Genomic DNA, 16,747 nt, shown 5'->3' with positions numbered 1-16,747 from the left:
CTGCTTAGCTAACTTGTCACGCATCAAGGACGTGAATCAGACGTATTTGGAATAATTTGAAAGTGGCCACTGACAGTTCTCACGCTATTGGCATTCGTAGTTGTAGATGAATGAAGAATATAGAATGTACCATCCTCATAATAAATGCGCCTTTTACGCCATTTAAACTGTTTAATGTATCTTGAATATTCTGCTCCACTTAGTTTTATAACATGGTTTCATAGCAAAGTAAATCTATACTGCAGAAAATCGAAATTATGCATAAATTATTTTTTAATAAAATGTGTATTTATCAAACGTTAAATATGAACGACATATAAAATGTTTTATTTTTACGTAGGTATAATTACATAGCACTGATAAAAAGTTCTACTAAAAGATACTCACAATACATATAAATATAATAGTTAGTAGGTGTAAGTAAGATCCAAATACGAAACACTTGAACCCAATCAGTTAAACTAATAGAGAATTTATCCGTGACAAATTGGTCAGTTAGCTGGCGCTCGGTGCGCTGAATAAATTAGCTACAAGCTTTAGAAAAAAACTTGTAACTCCGTCTGTTGTGACAGAACGTAGAGATTAAAGGGGCCGTAGTTACCAAGCGAACCGTTTAAACGATGCCTCTGTACGATACGAATTGAAACGTAAAATCAGTGGATAGGTGCAATCAAACAATTTTCCTAATTAATCTTTTGACAATTTTATATGCACAAAATGCTAATTTGCTGAGTATTTTTTTATACTGATCTATCATGAAGCTTCAATATTCAGGAGTCGATACATAAATATATTTACAAGTAAATTTAAAATTAACGCAACAGCAGGTACATAATTTTAATGAGGGAAATATTGTGGTATTGTAGTACTCAATTTTATTCCTTTATGATATCGTTTCATGTTTAATGCTAGTGCATAAAACAGTCGGCCGTTGTCTGCGAAGATAGGAAATGGTATGAGAATCAATATAAATAAATTGCCCAATAGAAACGCCTAAGGAACATAGTACGCAACTGGCTCTAGATCAGATATCATAATTCAACATGGAACATATCAATTAAAATAGTTATTAAGGCCCCGCTTGTCGCCAAATACACTCAGATAAGTCTATATTTGAACATCTTAAAATCGTTAGTTCAGCTCAATTTAGGAAATCTTATGCTTTATTACGTGAGCTTCTACATAAATATATATGCAAAATATATATATATATATATATATATATATATATATATATATATATATATATATATATATATATATATATATATATATATATATATCGCCACCTCAATAGTGAAATGTCACTGTCTTATCTTATCTTATCTTATACTATTAAACAAGCAATTCTTGTATACATATATATATAGAATCTGAATCACGGAAACGGCTCCAACGATTTTCATAAAATTTAGTATACAGGAGATTTCGGGGAAGATAAAATAAATCTAGCTAGGATTCATTTTTAGAAAATGTCGTTTTATTCCAGTTTTTAGACAATGAAAAAATGGCTACAATATCGTTAGAATACGAAGGTAAATTTCGTACGTGTCAATAAAGTTGTAATAGCTCAGGGAAATCGGCCGGTTGCGATCGACCGAAAAGATTACGGTTCAAATCCTCAAAATTCCAGATCGATTATTGTTTTTTCCCTTTTTTTCTAATTGCAATCGTTATTTTTTATTTAAATAGCCAGTTCTTATTTTTCATTATTATGTTTTTAAAATCGAAATACATTATTCATATTTTATCATTATTATTTCTTAATTTTTTTTTAAATCTAATACCTATATAAAATTCTCGTGTTGCGGTGTTTATAGTTAAACTCCTCCGAAACGGCTTGACCGATTCTCATAAAAATTTGTGTGCATATTGGGTAAGTCTGAGAATCGAACCACATCTATTTTTCATCCTCCTAAATGTTAAGGGTAGTCTACCCCTAATTTTTACTTTATTTTTTATTTTTCGATAAATTATTTATTTTTTATTTTATTTGGCGTTAATAAATACATACAACCCAAATTGTCATCCTTCTACCACCAACCCCTATTTTTAAATAGCGTTTAGCGGCAAGACAACGTTTGCCGAGTCAGCTAGTTTATTTATATTTTTTATTATTGTCGCTAAAAAAATATAATTCATATTTTATAAATGTGTAATTCGTATTTTTGGCTTCGGTATCGATTGTAGATCACACCCCAAGTATTCTTTTAAAAAAATATTCAATGTACAGTTTTGACTTTCCTACCATTTTATTATATTTATATATATCTATATACGGTCGAATTGAGTAACCTCCTCCTTTTTTGAAGTCGGTTAACAATTAGTTCCATTAACTATGAAATGAAAATAGATTGATTTATCTATATAAAAACAAAGCTATAAATTCATATAAAGAACACGCACACTTTAGAATGTATGAACTATCATAAATCGCGGTTATATTTACGATATCTTGTTGTGATTTACAGCGACAATGTCATTACATCCCTAAGAACTGTCGCTGACTCCAGGCATCTTTTCAAACTATAGCTTGGCCAGCAATAGAGACCAAGCCAACCTACTAAATAAAATATACGGCCTATTAGCCCCCAATTCAATTTGTAATTTAGGCATAACTAATCTCACGTGCTTATCAACCGATCCCAAATTATAATAATGTGCAGACTTGCATGCACCTTCACACTGATTAGGAACCTGATTAATCTATCGCCCGATAGAATGTTTACGGTCTGCAAAAGCTGTTATAGATAAAAAGCAGCTGGCTGAGTAATGTTAATAATGTTAATACTCCTTATCTATACTAATATTATAAAGTTTTGAGCTATTATAAAGCTCTTGAGTTTGTTTGTTTGCTTGAATGTGCTAATCTCAGGAATTATTGGTCCAATTCAAAAATTCTTTCAGTTTTAGATAGCCCATTTACCATTATATAATTTATATAACGCGCCTGAAACCGCGGGGCACACCTAGTATTATGGTACAAATAAAGATTTTTGAAAATTTAATGTTATGCATGTGTATGTGAGCGTTATTTATTATCGATTCAAGGTTTCAAAAAGTCAGTATAATGTAAGCAGTAAAAACGTAACCGAACAGGTAAAAGTTAACTCATATTAATTTTTAAACTACGAAAATTACTTGAATTCGTCTTTAAATTCTTGATAATTGCTTAAAACTTACACACAACACTCAAAAATAACAAATCATACATATACAAGGATAAATAGATTTATAGTTAGACATGTCACTATTTTGACCTGTGGGTAAGAAGAACTTGTAAGAATATTATAAATATTCCGCTATATTTATGAGACAAGAGAGCAAATGCACAAAAAACATATAATGAAACTGACGGCTGTTTCTAAGTATTAAATCGCTTCAGCCTGTAATATCCTACTACTGGGCATAGGCCTCTTTCCCCATGTAGGAAAAGGATCAGAGCTTAATCCACCACGCTGCTCCAATGCCGGTTGGCGGATATATTCCTTACTATGAGTAACGATCGCTATCAGGTGTGTGGCTGTGGACGCCGCGTTGGCGCAGCGGTCACAGCCATGGATTGTACATGTTGCGCTGGCGGTTGCGGGTCCGATCCCGCACATGACAAACATTTGTATTGGCCATACAGGTGTTTGCCGTGGTCTGGGTGTTTGTGCAGTCCTAGTGGGTCTCCCCACCGTGCCTCGGAGAGCACATTAAGCCGTCGGTCCCGGTCGTTATCAAGTATTAAATAATAGATTTGAAATGCATTACCTGAACTCGTCACATGCACGAGAAAACGTGTTACATCTTAGAAAAATTATATACATCTAACCGAGCCATAGCATTGTGGCCAAATTTAATTTCTTCTACTTAACGGGACTTACTTTGGCCTAATTTAGGTACAACACAAAATAACTTGCATTAAATACCTATAAACTATTGTAAAAAAGAATTTAAAATCATTGACGATATCGTTTATACACCTACCACTATCTTATCTCTACTAGGAAAGGTAGAGTACCTGCACTCTACCGATTGTACACTGTTTTAGTTAAATTCTATAGTGATAGTTTTGCTAACTCACAAACATAAACAGTTTGTTATATTATGTTCCAAATATTAAGTTAAGTAACATCCATCATTCTTACTTATCTATAATTTTAATACAATTTACATTTTTTGAAGAATCATGTGATGTTACTTCAAGTGCGATATAATAATACCAGCGAGGTCGCAAGGTTATCTTGAAGTACTTGAGATCGTTGTCAGACCCCATAAGTGCCGATGCACTAAAATGGCATGCAAGACGAGATCGCGCCTCAGTACGAAGGAATAAATAATCGTAACTCACGTAATTATATAGGCATTCATGGTGATTAGTACGTTAGAAGCTTCGTGATTGACCAAAAATGTATTACTGATTATCGGCATCTTGATTTATTGCACAAATGTGATAAACTTAGTGGTTTTATTTATGTATTTGCTTCTGTATTTACATTACATTACTACATTTGTACTTGAAATATCCCAAAATATGTCGTCTACGTTTGTCTTAGAAAAAATCTGAAATTTGCCTAATGTTGTTTTTCCTAATAGTTCGAACTATGTTTTAAAAAATGATTCTTGGAAAATTAATATATTTTGATAAATCCAAAAGAGGTTTATGACTTCATTCTAATAATAAGTCTTATAATATCAACACGTATATTTTTTAATCACGGATAAATTAGATAAAATAATAGACGTACTTACATACTTTAAGAATAATGAATCAAATTTTTGTTGAAAAAGGGATTACAAATATTTTGGAGATTGATAATTTTTGTTTATTAAAGACTTGATTTAAGTATTTTACATAACACTAAAAATTTTATACAATTGAAATTATCACATTAAAATTAATTAAAGCGCAAAGAATCTCTTATAAAGAGTGTTCAAAGCGTTAGGAAACTTTTTACATCATTATTACCTTTGAAATACCCATATTAAGAGATAAAATATCTCGTTTGAATCAATAGTAGTAAATTTTCATACATATTACTTTTAGTGCTCATTAAAAATAATTTATAGTTATGTACATCCAGGTTGTCCCAAGACAGGTATCCTCGTAACAATTTAAAATCGTAATTACCAATATATACACATATATTGTTCTATTTGAGAAAAAAACAACAAAAGTATCACAATCAAACCGTGAAATCATATTCAAGTATCAAAGTCGTGAATTTTATTAGTAAAAGATTTTGATTTTATTCGTTTTTCGTTTTTGTCGTTGTTGTAACATCCTTAAAATAGGACGACGAAAGAACGAATTTATTTCTGGTTGTATGTACCTATTATTTTATTCTCTAACAAATGAAACTCACTAGACTGGTTTTTTATTTATTAACTACAGTGATCGTGGTATCCAGTCAAACTTCTGTGTATAACTCAACATTGTACTAATCTGATATTGAAAACGACCGAACTAGTAAAGAAGAGTTTGACGTACTGTTCACTATGGGAGCCGATCTTATCTCGGCGCGGGCTCACCGTCGTCGTCCTGTCTTATTCGTTGGCGGCCATAAGCTTAGATTTAAAGGCAGCTTCAGTAACTCAAAGAGACCATGCCCGTTTATCGTGATAAATTGAACTGAAGCGCCGCATCACAATCTATATAAAACGAATATCGTACACGAAATCGGAAAGGACCTATGTATGTTTACATCCTTATCGTGACTATCCCTATATCGCGTGGTCATTTAGATCATAAAACAATAGAACAGTTGCAACCAAGAGAATGCGATGTGCAGTTATGCAAATAGTAGAGGTCGCGACCGAAGCATGAATATTGATACAGCATTGTCGAGATTGCAGATTTCCCCGGCGATAGCCTGAGCTCCTACTTTCTATGAACACGATTCAGAAATGAATTATCCAAAACAGATTATTCAACGATAGAATTAGATCTGACTAAGCATTATCGAGTATCGAGAAAAGACATAAAAACAGAAGAAGAAAAAACAAAACACACTATATACTCACACACGTTATTCTTGTTAAGTTCTATACAAAAAATTAAGCACAGAATCGTTCCGCAATATTTTAGTATAATACGAATAACATAAATGCACCGAGGAATGGCCATGCAGTCACAATGGTCGGTTCGCCTAAGAAATGGCTTCAAAAACGTATATAACTTCGTCAAATGGTCATAAAATGAGACCCGTTTTATGGCGCACCTTTATAGCCGCGGGGTGCGTAAGGATGGACGGCGGATGCCACGTCTCATTTGGCCTCGAAGTTGGGTACATCACTAGTCTCGACCGGTCCGCTCAGGAATGAATAACGAAAGAATTCCGATTTCTAAGATCCATATTTATTAAAAATAGGACAATAACAAAATTTTCTGTAAATGTACAATAAACGTAGTCTAATAGATAATATTAAACATATCTAAGCAAATAAAATACTTACTTACTTATATTAGAACCTACATAAAAATTAATAAAAGGGCGAAAAAAAACCTATTAATGAAACAATGTGTCTTTGTTTAATACTTAATTTTTAAAATATTGTATAACATTTTGTTTATATAACTAGCCACAAATTATATTATTAATATATATACAAATTTTCTATATATACGTTAAACATAATATATTGTTTCTTGGTAACGAATTCCTACTTCAATATTTATTCAGTAATTTGAGCTTTATGCAAATAAAATTTCAAGTATTTGAAATTATTATTCATCATTTGAATCGGAATGTGTCAAGAGACATTTAAAACGAGTCAAATAAAACGTTAAGATATTTTTAAAATAAAGTTTTAGCACAGTATAGGCAATAAATGAGCGGATACAGATATCAAAGTGGTGCGCTACAATAACAACAACTAACAATCGACTGACAGCGGTAATTCTAAATCGTAATAAAATAGTAGTGTTTCATCGATGCAATTTAAAGAAATTTTCATGTATAAATTGTTTTGATTTAGTGTTGGCTGGGACTTAAACTCATAATTATTTATAGTTTAAATGAAGTCGTGTCGTAAATGTTCGACTTGATTTATTTACGAAGCTATACTTGTCAAAGAAGTCGAATTCGTTAAGAGGCTCCTAGTAATTATTAGCGTAATTTAAATCATCTAACGATTTGTTAATAAAATAAATATTAAAACTTTTATCATAATAAAGATTTAATAGACTTCCATACCGCACGACGCTGCGCCACCTTTACGGCTTTGATAATTACAAAAACATATGTAGTTTACATAGTTCATGTGCCGTCCTCTACCATTATATAAATTTAATTTTACTTCTTTTAAAGGTTCTACTACCTTTTCTAATATTGTGTACTGCATTTTTTAATATTTACTAAATACCTATTCGATTACAAAGAATGTCACGCAAAACTACTCAGGAATGACGTCATGCATGCCAAACGTATCAATGATAAAAACGACTACCTATGTTGGCAATTCTACCTGTAACAGGTAACGGGTATTTGAATGAAGGAAGTAAAAAATGGTTCAGTACGGTTCATAACATGTTATATTTTTATTTACTGCTTATTTTGTAATAGGAATATTATTTCAACTACCAATTAAGAATTATAAATACTTTTCTAACATATTTGAACTACAGTAATTAACTTTTTTTCACGAAATTATTGCAGACAGCTTATACTTAATCAATGAAAATATTGATTTTTTTTTTGAACTAATTCCATTTTAAACAAATTTTATTCAATACTTGTCAAATTACCTATTTGTCGAAACTTGATGCTTTTTTTCATCAACTCACTGTAACGAAATACACAATTTTTCAAATCGGGATTGAATACCCTAGACCCTCGACTAGTAGACTAAACTAGAATGATGGCTTATAGGTATGCTGAATTCATCTTTTCCATCTAAAAGTAAGTCAATACATCATATTAGATTATAGTTTTTTTTTTCAATCTCCGACAGTTCTACTTTATAGAGAAAGGAGCTTTGATAAGACAAAGACAACATGAATAATTGCTCATAAATATGTATACCCTTTGATTACAATGTTGGCCCAAAGTTTATCGACCAAATTTGATACCCGTGAAATTATACCCACTTAGACGAAACGGTTGAAAAATACTAAATATTAAAAAAAGATTAAACAGACGCAAACATTATTACCATTATTACTTATTTTTGGAAACTTGAGCACGAATCTTTAAGAGTGTTGTTACTTTAAAATAAAAATGTTTATAAGTAAGTACAGTATCAATTTCAAGTACTAAAGTGTGGTGTTACAGGCACTTTGAGAGGTCGGTAGGCATAGTTACATATGATAGCAAAGATATATACCCTTGTGTTTCACTTTATCCCTCGGAAAGCACGGCAGTGTTCGTGGAAAGTGGCTATGATGCGTTTTCGGTGAGTTCTGATTTTTTAAATATCTTATATAATATAATATAGAATAAGCATCGCCGCGCATGCTTATTCTGATAGCCATCGCATGACGCCGCGTTGGTGCAACGGTTACTGCCATGGATTATACCTATTGCGCTGGCGATTGCGGGTTCCATCCCCGCACATGACTAACATTTGTATTGGCCATACAGGTGTTTGCCGTGGTCTGGGTGTTTGTGCAGTCCTTGTGGGTCTCCCCACCGTACCTCAGAAAGCACGTTAAGCCGTCGGTACCGGTTGTTATCATGTACACCTGATAGCGATCGTTACTCATAGTAGGGAATATATCCGCCAACCCGCATTGGAGCAGCGTGGTGAATTAAGCTCTGATCCTTCCTAGTGGGATATTACAGGCTGAAGCGGAATAACCATCTACCAAAAAAATTGAGCTTCTTGATAAAGAGGCTTCCTGGGTTTGATGAACCAGATATTGTAAGGGAAGAAATTTAAGCGGAAGGTAATTAAACCAGCAAATTTTGTCACATCTGTCCTTCAAAACTAAAGCGCAAAACTGCTTACAAATGTGACTCTATTGTATGAAACCAACCAACAAAGTTGGAACTCTTATATTCTACTTAATTTGAAGGGTTCCGTACCTCAATAGGAAAAAACGGAACCCTTATAGGATCACTTCGTTGTCCGTCTGTCTGTCAAGCCCTTTTCTCAGGAACGCGTGGAGGTATAAAGCTAAAATTTATATTAATAACTTAAGTCCCTTGGAATTGTAAAAAAAATTAAACTTCTAAAACAACGCAATCAAAAGATACAGCCATATATGCTGCAAATTTTCGCACTCGCAACTGAATCAAAACCTACAGAGTGCTTTCCGTGAGCTCAGAATCTTGGAATTTGGAACGAAGGAACGTCTTATAGCACAGATAAAGGAAAAATGTTCAGCTACATCATATCATAAAAGTATCCTCGGTGCGCGAGTCCGACTCGCACTTGGCCGACTTTTTCAAATAATGCGTGAATAAATTTAAATAATTTACCAAATTAACCGTTACACGAAGAATCGTTTTCACGGCAACTTTGCCACGTTTATCAAACACACTACACCTTTTAATCTAAACTATTTCCATAGGTCCAATATAAATGATTGGAATATTTTGACAACGTATTAGAAACATAAATATCGTGATTATATTTATAGTCTGAAAAAAATAACGGCAAATGGTATACGTGGGCGTAAGATTCTTAACATTTCACTAGAGCCATTTACATTTTACAACTTTTATCGATGTACCTAAACGAGATTTTGCCGCGAAAGGCGAGAATCGACGCGTCCTCCATATGGCTTATACATTTTATCGAATGACCTCAAGTGTTAAGGAGCTAATTAAAGTTGTTCTTCAGTGTTTACTCCTTAATAGATATATTGTAAAATTTATTAATTTCACTTTTTTTTCTAAAAAAAACTTAACTTCTTGCAACATCGATGACGGTTTGGGGCTACGATTTTCGCTCGGGATGGATATTTATTTATTTATTTATTAGGTTTACAATTAATTCTTACACAAAAATACATCTTTACAAAATTCATTATTTAACTTAGAACAAAGTGTACAATAATATATCTGTAAATACCGCGATATTTGTATTTATACAAATATTTCTTTACGGTTTCGATATCTGTCCTTGTGGGTCTCCCCATCAAGTATCGGAGAGCATGTAAGGCTATCGGTTACGAAAAGTGTAATCGAGCGAGGGAAACGGAAGTTGAGAGGGAGATATATAAGTTAGTGAAGATAGTAAGAGAGAGAGTTACGTTTCGTAAGCCTTACTTCAGTCGTGTAGTCTAAATCACACTCGTTTTTGAAGTAAACCCTCTTTACCCACACACTTGACTTGGGGTGTAAGCTGGTGAATGCGTGACAAGAGCGTTACAAAAGTAATATTTATTGTAATGTAATAAAAATCTCTTAAAAATAAATAAAAAGTAACTATCATCTGTTAAATTGGTTATCAAATAAAGCAGTGTTGCTAACTCATCTTTGTGAACCTTAAAAAAACACGCATTTCTTAACATTTGTATGTAGAAAAATATATCATAAAAATTCTAAATTACGACGTCATGGTTCACCCATCAAAATTAAATTATAATTTCCTATCCTATCATTCGTTAAGCAATCTAACCCCATTTTAAGTATTACAACTATTTAATATTATTTAGCAAAATATTTTACTAGGTAAAAATTATACTGTAGGTATACTGACGTAATCACTATAAAGTCATATTGTGTCGTTTCAATGTAGCATTTAATTAATATAAGAAATGTTTAAATCAATTCCGTAGTTTCAAAGTATATTGATTATTTAAACAAAGAAGATCTTTATAATTATTAATACCTTTATAATATTAAAATACCTAAGTAAGTTATGCTAGCGTTTAGCTGGCATATAAAGTTAATCCGATTACCAGTTACGATGTTCAGTAGTTATTTAGATCGTAAGCATAAAACTAAGAAGTTCAATAATTAATTCAGTACTCATTATTTAGTGCAGCAGAGCCTAAAGGCAAGATGCCTATTTCCTATGCAACATGGCTATTGAAAATCTCGCATCGGCACGAACGCTAAAACATTGTAAATGCATGTATTAACTCATTTATTAAGGCGGGCTTTTAATTTAAATGTGGTGCACAGCCACCATAAAATTGTTTTATTTATATTTAATACAAAGGACAATATTTAAAAATATGTATAATATATTGAACTATTATTACTAGTAATAATAAGTCAATGGTATAATATCATATTCTCGTATTGAAATTTTAAAATAATAGTTATAAAACCTCTTATTATATTCACAGAATAAAAATAATCTTGACAAATATATTAATCCTGTTTTGTTTTTCCCATAAATTGTTAGGCCGTTATTTTAAATTTAATGTATAAAAATTAAATTTAAGTTTTATCGAAACTTTCCACATTAATTATGTATAAGTATTCCATAAAGATCTTTGGGTTTTTTTCTCAAACAACTAAATGATCATGATTTCAGCCAATTGCAGTCCGCTGCTGGACTGACGGCAATACATATTGGCACTACACGAAAGTAGCGTTATTCTTTATATTGTTTTTACAATTGTTACCTATTCTGGATATAATAGTAAATTTATAAAAAATTGTTGTTAACCTGTAATATAAAAAATTGTTATAAAATTGTAAAGTTGTCCAATAAAGAATTTATTATTATTATTATTTGTACTTGTCTAACAGTTATTCCAGTTCCCTCGCTATGGGTCTTATACTCGCAAAAATTATTATTTGGTACAAATACCTTGTTTTTAAATAAAAAAAACCTACAATACTAAGAACTGAAGACTATTAAATCTACTATACTATGAACCGAAGGCTTAATTACTGTTATATTTTGTTTTCATTTAAGCGTTATAAAGTTGTAATGTATCTACGTAGTTCTCGCGGTGAAATCATTTTTTTTTAATTTTAATAAAATTTATATTATTGTAGAGGATAATAATTACTTTAATTATAATTTATCTAAAATCAACCGAAAAAAAGATTCTTAGATTAATGATAATAATGATAAGAAGTATCAAAAACCTTCATATCATTGTTAACCGTGAGATTAAAAAAAGCGTAGCCTTTATAGTTAAATAGATTTGCATGCGAAATTTTGAATTTTTTACGAGAAACTTTAGTTATGAATAAATTCGAAATAATGTGTACTCAAGAGTTAAATTGAGGGCAAACTAAACATTCACTTCATAACAAAGAATTACCCACGCTTCGTGTTTGTAAAAGTATATTGCCGATACGTATCAACTAAAACGAATAGATAATCAATTATGTGTAAGATTAAAACTCAATCGTTATTTAGTAAGCACATGTAATCGAGATCGAATCTGCACGCTCATTATGGCTCAAATTTTAGGTATATACAATGAGACATTAAATCATATACAGCCGTAATGCGACGGAGGAGTGTCGGGTACAGAATTAAAATGCAATAATATATCCGGCTTGCTGTAATACTGGCCTGTCTCAGACCTCGGGAGATTATCGCAAAGTATTTATTTATCCACCGTTCCCTCGGGAGGTTAGATAGCATCAGGGAATCAATTTTACGCTGAAACGTCGCGGAGGCGTAAGGTTTGCGAGCCCTAAGTTACAGGTGGCAGTAATGCCCATATAATAGCTTTGAGCAACCTAAAACCTTCCTGCGATGAAGCGTTGACTGTCGTAAAGGAGTTCTTAAATAGCGATTTTCTTTACACTAACGAGCAGTAAATGAGATGTAATAAAAAAACTTTAGTTATGAATAAATGTTTTTTTAGTTTGTTAAATACTAGACGTCCCACACGGTTCCAACCATTTATTGTTGATTTGATATTTAAGGCTGCTATTACGACAAAATTCATTAAGTTTTACAGCATATTTTAGTGACACTTTTAATAATATGGTTTCTAAAAATAAAAAAATAAATAAGTATTATTAGTTCGACACAGCTTTAAATTGTATTGCATGCAAACAACTCTTTCCTCTCTTTGTTATATTTAAAGGGCAGCCAAACTAGTTGATTCTTAAAAAGTAGCGACAATTATAATTTCAAACGGAAATATTAATATCCGCATTTAAATTAAATTTCTTTAACTTTCACTCTTAGTAATTCTGAGTACATTTACATTACCTACAAGATAACTCGTACTCATTGATCGAACGGAATTTACGAGAAAAAATATATATTGAAAGCTATTAAATAGCTTTGCATACTAATTAATTTTTTTAAGTTAATTTACAACGTGCACAGATATTACGTTACATTTGTATTTTATTGTAACGATTGTTAAAGAGGGTTTTTTTGTATTAACTGACAATTATATTGTATTCACACATTCCGCCACATTGTCCAACTACTTTGCATTAATGTAATAAATATGTAAATATTTTTTTTATAATAACATATTTATCATCCTTAGCAATATAATAAAGTATGTTATTTATGATACTTTTTTGTGTATATGTACTTCGATATTAAAGATAAATAAGAGTAAATAAATGCTTCAACTTAAAATAGAGGCGAAGTTAGAGAGAAAAGAGAGATGGATTCAAATTATTATAACACATATTTAGTATCAAAATATGACTCAAAGAAATCAATCAATTAAAAATAATATTATTATATGAGACACTGCTAAAATATCACATACATAAAATTATATACTATGACTAAAACTTATTTATAATTTTGTGGCCGATAAAAATACACAATTTAAACGAATACACATGAAATCCTACAGTGTTGTCAAATATATGTTTATTTGTATAGTTTTAATAAAACAAATATAAAATTCGTAGAACTAATAAAAATTACTTACATACTTAAAGTTCTAAATGTGCGCACTGTATCGCAACTTGTCGTACGCTGCAATGAATCGCGAAAGCGGTATAAATTAAAACGGACCAGATACTGCTCTATTGAATCGACGTCTTTGCCTCTCACGCGATTCATAGATCCTTAATCTAAAACTTCCTAAGCGTTAAACAGCTCTATCAGTACGAACGCAAGCGAAGTCCGCGGACCGAAAACATCGACTGCCCTCCCATTTAATTAAATGAACACTCTACGTCCTAAATAATCCCTTGATATAAGGTAACCAGATAAAATACACGACAGGTACAAGCCTCTTTCTACTAAACTCCCATCACGCCTTCACCAATGATACACAAATCATAATAAACTTCTTATGACTTTGAACTGTATGCATTACGCTTTCGTACTCGTGCCTGGCAATACATAAACATCAATGTATGACATAGAAAGCATCAAACCAAGTAGGAACCGGTTTAGCTTCACATGGACACACACATATAAACGTCCAATTAAACAAGATCTGTGATAATCCATAATACGCAACCCCGGTCAAGACTTAGTGAACGGTGTCCAGGGGCATGGGAGATCACGCAACATTGGTCTCTACAATCACCAGTGATAAGAAAGAGGCACAGTAGACTATTCGAGAACAAATCTATTATAGCGTTGTGATTGGTATTGGAAAATTATAAACACGCAAATTTAAATAAAAATTGTGTACTTGTATGCCATAACGTATATAAATTAAATAATTGAAAATCTTTGTGATACAAAATATTAATAGCTTTACAGAACATCAAACACGTAGTAGGTATAAATGTAATAATTCGTGTTGACGAAATTATAAAACTAAATTATTATTCATTTAAATTAGGAACTCCTTTTCTTAGATATTTTCAAAAACAGAAAATCGGAACGCACTTCAACTAACAGATCGAGGACGCGATCGACTCTCTCTCCAAGACGAATGGATTTCTAATTTGATCGCACGACTGAGCTGAGCTAATTGTGATAACATTCGATTATCTTGAAAATCTGCAAAAATTGTGTGTTGAATCGCAATAACTGATCCCTGAATTTTTTTTTGGAATGTAAATCTAGCGATGTGAAAATTTTGTGTATGGAGACTAAGTCAAAATTAGCGCTGCAGAATTAGGTATATTAAGCAATAATAATAACTAGTGGTCGCCCAGTGGTCAAAATTCTACCATAATTAATTTAAATCATAAGTTTGAACATTATTAAGCTTCCGTTGTCAAAAACTATGCTTCTATAATTATTATAAATAAACAAAAGAGTATATATGCGTGAGTGTGTCAAATACAATGTGTGGGTATTTGTTTTTTTTTTATTATTGACTTAATATATTTTTAATGCATAATTTTAAGAAAATATTAGCATTCTACACTGCTTCTCTATATAAAGTATAAGTGTGCGAAATTTCATACTCTTCCGTCAGCCAAATTTTTATAAAAAAGGATACAAAGTTTTTACTTCACGTATTAATATATAGATTATTATTTATAAATGTAACTTTGTTTACTTTATTTAAATAATAACTTTTTACCTGGATGATAAGATCATAATGCCCTTATTCTTTATCCTACACAAAGACGAAAAGTATTAGGTGACTACTAAGTGACTTTTTTCTCGATAAGGCTTTTAAGGGACGTGCCACCCAAATTCGTTATCAATTACGCCTCAGAACGCATTAGACGACATAACGTAGGTTGAAATGCCGATTTAAGTTTTTTTTAACATACAAGTTCGTTCCAACCAATAAATTTGTTGATAAAAACAAAAGATGTTAATAAGTTTTTAATTCTACGAGAGTATATCGTCAATTTAGGAATAATCCATATTCTTGATGTTTTGTAGGACATGATAATGTTTTTATTATAAAACTATTTTATAAAATAAAAATATATATGTTTTAAATAATATAAAACTGCTAGATTTTTTTAACTATTAAGCATTCATAAATAAATTTATGTAAAATACCTGTTACTAAATAATTATTACAATTAAAACCTTCTTCTACTAATACACATTCCTTATCATAATGTCTATTGCAGCTAAGAAAAAAATACTAAAATGTATAATTAATAAAGCAATCGAATCTTGGAGAAGCAAAACACTTCTATACGCTAGGCAAAGGCACAGACACTAGACTATTAGTATTGGCGTGAAATAATGAAAGCTATTTCACAGTATAACGTAACTTGTACGTTCATTAAGGCGAGTGTCGATGCCCGCGCCGGCGGGAGCACGTTGCATAAATCAGAGGAGGGAATGCAGTGCGGCGCCCTAATGCGCTTTCGATGTCAGATGATAGTCACCCTCTACTCGCACTGACTTCAACCGACATATTTTCATACCATCATAATATAAAAAATTAGTCACTTCTTGTCAGTTTAATTTTTTTTGTTTGCTAATTTCTTGATATAAAATAAATTAGTAATAAGTGCTAGCGTCAGATGTAAAATTTTTATCAAACTGATTATCATATCGATTATCAAATTGTTAGATCGATAAATACCTCATAAAAAATATAATTCCTAGACATTAAATGGTACTAATAAAATTCCGTTAGATCCGGGCAATTGAATCGAAATTAATTTATATATAATATGTTGTACTTAACAGACTGTACAGAATGTTCGTGTATTATAATTATAAATGACAACAGTTGAATATTAATCCATCATGCAGCTTATTTCTTGGTGGTATAATTGTTTTTGATAGCAAACGAAAAAAGCCGACTTCAATTACATCAACAAGTAATACAACGTAAGTAAACGAACGAAATTAACAAACGTCACTACGATTTTCGAAGGTCAACCTCGATTTATCTGGGATGCCATCATCCTGGTCATCCTGGTCTCCTTATCATCTAACAAAAAAAAAAGATCATCAAAATCGGATCAAAAAAAATTCACAAACGACGAAACTATCCGCGAACACGAAGCTATATACGAGTATATATATGTGTGCA

General features: G+C 31.5%; 1 protein-coding gene across 1 annotated transcript in view; it reads right to left on the bottom strand.

The window, feature by feature from the left end:
* Positions 1–16,747, bottom strand: part of LOC123655917 (cadherin-related tumor suppressor) — a 117,407-nt gene that overhangs the window by 91,569 nt on the left and 9,091 nt on the right. The window lies entirely within an intron of this gene.

The sequence above is a fragment of the Melitaea cinxia genome, chromosome 8 (genome assembly GCF_905220565.1).
Source record: "Melitaea cinxia chromosome 8, ilMelCinx1.1, whole genome shotgun sequence".
NCBI classification, from domain to species: domain Eukaryota; kingdom Metazoa; phylum Arthropoda; class Insecta; order Lepidoptera; family Nymphalidae; genus Melitaea; species Melitaea cinxia.
The sequence above is the reverse complement of the archived record's forward strand: the minus strand, read 5'-3'. Positions and strand labels throughout refer to the sequence as shown.